General features: G+C 33.9%; 1 non-coding gene across 1 annotated transcript; it reads left to right on the forward strand.

Annotated features, from left to right (window-relative positions):
* Nucleotides 1-737: 737 nt before the first annotated feature.
* LOC128036327 (small nucleolar RNA R71) lies at nucleotides 738-844 on the forward strand. The gene has a single exon (XR_008193125.1). It is a non-coding gene; the product is annotated as a small nucleolar RNA R71 (small nucleolar RNA).
* Nucleotides 845-5,230: the final 4,386 nt, after the last annotated feature.

A 5,230-nucleotide genomic window follows, 5' to 3' on the forward strand; every position in this document is an offset into this window, starting at 1 on the left:
TTGATATGTTTTTTCCCAAATTTCTTAGATTTTTAGAATCGCTCGGTAAAGTTCCTGACCCATTTCATTTTCCAAATTTTTCAGTATTGCTGCTTGGCTTTGGATCAAAACGTCATTCTTTGCCATGTACACTTTCAACAAGTTTTCCAATCTGTTTGATGCCTCAGCTTGAGGTGGTTTTGAAGCTTGCTGATTATACCCTTGAGATTGGTTGGGTCTTTGCTACAATAAGTTGTTGTTCAATCCATTTCCTTGGTTACTCCAAGAAAAGATGATTACGCCATGACGAATTGTAGAAGTTGGATTGGGGTCCTTGTCCACTCCTATTTTGATATTGGTTCCCCATATTGTACACTGACTCGAGATTTGATGGACAATTCTCAAAAGAATGACCTTCCCCACAGTACACACAGAAAACTACTTCAAACGGACTTGGTGGCTGAGCTGCAAAATCATTAGTACTATTAGTGGTTAACTATTTTATCATAGAGGAAATAGACGATACATGAGCTGATAATGAAGTGAGGGAGTCAACTTCATGAACTCTGGCTATGCGTCTTATTAAAGTTGTTCAATCTGTTGGCCATTGATAGTTATTACTCGCGATCCTCTCGATGATCTCATAAGCCTCATTATAAGACTTAGACAAAATTACACCATTCGCGGAAGCATCTACCATCAATCTTGTATGTGCATTGAGGCCATTATAGAATGTCTCCAGCTGGATGCAATGAGGAATCCCATGATGAGGACATTTACGAAGTAACTTCTTAAATAGCTCCCAAGTCTCACACAAAGACTCGTCATCCAATTGTTAGAAAATTGTGATCTCATTCCTTTACTTAGTGTTTTTGCTCCGTGGGAAATACTTAACCAAAAATCTCTCAATGAGTACGGAAACAAATTCAACCTCAGTACGTCTTTAGTCACACCAACTATCTTGAATGAATCACTTACCTTCATAAAGAATCGAAGGTAGATATGTGGATCTTCCGTGGGCATACCACTAAATTGGCCCACCGTTTGTAGCATTTGAAACATCACTGGTTTCAATTCAAACTGGGTTGCCTCAATATATGGCCTTCTAATTCCTGGGTCTAACTCACTGAAAAGTCGCACAGCATATTGTCTGATGCATCGATCCCTATCATCGGCAATGAGGATAAAAATTCGTACATTATCGGCTTCATTACCTTGGTCTTGATTCTGATTTCCAAGGTCCATCTCGACTTGTCTTTGAGCTATTCGTTCACGTATTCTTTGTCTAAAAGTTTGCTCAATTTTAGGGTTTACAGGGAGTAAATCGATAATTCGATCTATGCTCATAAACACCTAAAAAGAAAATCACAAAAATTAAAAAGAATAAGTTAGTAATGTTAGAAACAAATCAAATTGAAAATAAATAATTTCACGAAAATAATAACTATGGAAATAGTTGAAAATCCCCGGCAACGGCACTAAAAACTTGTAATGCTGGTGTTTGTGTAAGTGTACACAGTCGTTATCAAGTAATAAGTAAGTATCGAGTTATCGTCTCCACAGGGATTGTATTTGTGCTAAGTCACTTAATTTGTAAAATTATATTAAAAATTTGATAAATAAAAACACAATATAGTTGAGACGTGGTGATTAAAATATGTTAAACTAAATACAATGATCCTTAATACAAATTATCCTAAGTATGCAAACTATATGAATGAAATAGGTTTTAGTAAAATTAAACACAATTTGCAACAATTATAACATAAATAAACTAGCATAATAACTTTAATTAAACTCAATTTATTATCAACATGCTTAATAACATTCGGAAAAATATTTCATGGAAACTCGATCTTTCATGAGTTTGGAAACAACATTATGTCCTTTCGGAATCCTTTACTTAGTAAATACACATTTTACTGATCTTTATTTACTAAGGGTTTCTTAGCATTCATGTGAGGTAACAGGGATGTGTTAGGTTTGAAACAATTTAATCACACAAATCTAAAAACTTTGCAGATAACAGAGCTTGGTTAGAGTTGTTATGCAACCTACAATTCAATCGGGTTAGGATCTAAATTGAGCATGCACATTTCAATTATGCTTCCATTAGCCATCATCTGGTCAGGATCGCTCAGCTAATTCAGGTGCATTTCAATCACGTACGAACGAAATACAGACTTGATTTTAATTGAAAACATGATCGATTAAGGCAAAAATATTATAAGCTTGAATCAAATAAATATTATTTAATCAAAATAATCATCCAAGCTTAAATAAAATTAAGCTATCATTTTTGTAAACAAGAACAAAGAACACATAGCAAACATCTTTAAATTAAATTTAAAGAAAGGAAAGATTAAACCCAATTCAGGGTGGCTGTCACCCAAGACTCTAACTGACGAGGCTCTTTCGCTTCTTTGCGTTGCTCCTTTCTTGATGGCTATCCAAGGTGGCCGACCAAGGGTTCTTTAAGAGGATTAATTGCTAAAATCCTTATGCAAGGATGATGAAAGGGGAAGATAGCTAAAAGAGTTGAGAGAATGATGAATGAGTGAGAGATGATGGGATGAGGGATGATTGAAAAAGTGAGAAATGAGCTCTTATTTATAGGTGAGGCAAGGGAGCTAGTTCGCTAAAAGTAGGAGTTTCCATCCTTTGAAACTTCCTCCAAGAGTGGCCGGACATGAACTGAGGAAAGGTGGCTAATTTTTCCTTGATTTTCGGTCAGTTTGAGTGCCACAACAACTCAGGACTTAGACTCGGTCATCAGAAAATCTTCGGGAAAATCTCCAATTTCTTTAACTCTTCAAGGACTTTGTATAATTAAACCAAAAATGGTTTATGACATCCATGTGTAGCCAAAAATTGGGTTGAATTGGTCCCCAATTTGGACGGTTTTGCAATTAGAAGAAAATTTTCAGACCTGTCCAAAAATAGTAGATAGTTTAGAGGACCAAATAATATAATTTAACCACTTTAATTAATCAATTTACTTAATTAATTAAAACCCAATTTATTAAAGAAATATTAAAAATTAATTATTAAATATAACTTTATATTTTATTATTTAATTTAATCATGCATGCCCCACTTTATAGCTTAAAAATATAATATGCTCAAATTAATATAAAATAAGTCATTTTATGCGTTAAAACTATATAATAAAGTATAAAATCACATTTTAATAATTTCTATGTCCTAATTTCATATTTTCACATATTTCATTAATTTATTAAACAATTACTTGGTTTTAACAACAAATTTAAGTAAAATGTTAATGAATTATATAGGAAAAATCCTAAATGTTTTTCAGTTTACAACATGCTGAGCATGTCAAATGAATGTGAAAAGTATTGAGATATGATTATGTATGAGATTGTGTGACATATTGCATATGCATTGGGTTGGGATTTTGTGGTTTACAGAGGAGTTCCGTGGCGTACCAGTGGCATATTAAGTTCGCATTATTCGTAGTTAGTGCACTGCACTTAGATTACCTAGGGGATTGGCGATTTGATCGCATATTATATGTTATTGGCAATTGTATCTCACTATTTGATATCCAAAATATTTTTTACATTATTAATTATTCGATGGTTTTACCACATTGAGCTATGCTCATAATGTTTTGGAGTTTGGCAGACAGGTTCTGGGAAACTCGTGGTGTGTAGTGGATGGTATGGGTAGGAACCTTTTTGCATTGCATCATGTGCACGGTATATTCGAATGTTATTGATTTATGCTACGCATTGTATTTTTTTGTGTTGAATGGTATCGAAATTAATGATTGTTACTCGAATGAATGATGACCAATGCTCATACATCGTTTGACAACAATTTGATAATGGCTAAGTAATGACATGAAATTCCTATGAGGTTCTGTTTTCTTCTATTGATGCTAATATGTTTCACTATATTTGATGTTTTTTCCCGTTTAAATAATTATTCAACTCAGACTGAGCTTTTCATAAGCTCACCCCCAATAGTGTATAACTTTTCAGGTAAACCTCAAAATTAGGACCGGACTCGGCATTCATAGAATCAACTTGGACCTCGAATTATTATTATTTAATTAAGTATTATTAAGTCTTTATTAGTTATGGCTTGAAATTTTTAATTATTTCTGGTTTGTGGCTTGGTAACATTTCTTTTAGGGATTTTTGCATACATGGATTACTCAAGCATAATAATTGAATAATGCATGATATCGGGCTTAAGTAAAATTTGATATTGTTCCCTAGTTTCCACTACATTGCAAAGGAATAATTTTTGAAAAACAAATTGATAAGGCAACTAAGATTCTGAAATGACTTGAAAAATGGTTTTTCCGCTGTATTAGTTTAACATCGAGTTTTTTTTTAAAGAAGAGCAACAAGCAAACTGTTTTTCTAAAACAACACTATCAACAATAAAATGAACCCTAAGTATACACGACCTAATGAATGAATGCTTTTAAGCTAACTCAAAGTACAACTACGATTTTCTCTAAAATGAGTTTACTTAAGGTCTTCAAAAGTAACGTAAGTTAGCTTAGTCATTTCGGTGGCTAATGTAGCCTTCTTAATCTAGCTATAACATCTAGGTCAGGTTTCGAAGGTTACAACAATGGTCCGAATGATCAAGTGATTCATTAGACAGTCGGGGAGGATCATGAAGAGGAAATAAAAAAAAGAAGAGGATGATGAGGCAAGGAAGGATGACAATTTCGCATCCTATCACGGCAACTTCAAGGGAGCTTTGACGTCTGTACGGCAACCCATGGGGAGACTTGTCATCCATGAGCCAAGTAATTGACCTGTGATGTCTTCTGCAAGGACGCCTGAGAGGGGCAAAGGAAAAGGAATTGCAGGACTGAGCGAGGTCCCGAGGTTGACTCCGATTAATTACATGCTTTTTCATTTATTTTCATTTTTTATGCAACATGTAAACTATTAAATACTTTTGGATTTGTTTACTGTTATTTAATTTTTCGTATTGTGTTTGGTTGTTTTTTTTTTGTGTGCTTGTATTATGTGAAACAAATTATCCCAAAAATTGTGGAAAGGGGATGAGTTGGTTGCTTTATTTTGAATTAAAAACCTTGCTATTAATAGCCATAAGGTGGACGGTTTCAAAGGGTAAACTTGTGTGTTGATTTCTGACATCTTTCCAACTTCAAGGACCTTTAGCAAAATATCCCAAAGCTTATTTTTGGGCAGCCATTTGCTTGTACTGAAATTGGGCTTTAATTCCTCTTTGTTGGATG

The sequence above is a fragment of the Gossypium raimondii genome, chromosome 13 (genome assembly GCF_025698545.1).
Source record: "Gossypium raimondii isolate GPD5lz chromosome 13, ASM2569854v1, whole genome shotgun sequence".
NCBI classification, from domain to species: domain Eukaryota; kingdom Viridiplantae; phylum Streptophyta; class Magnoliopsida; order Malvales; family Malvaceae; genus Gossypium; species Gossypium raimondii.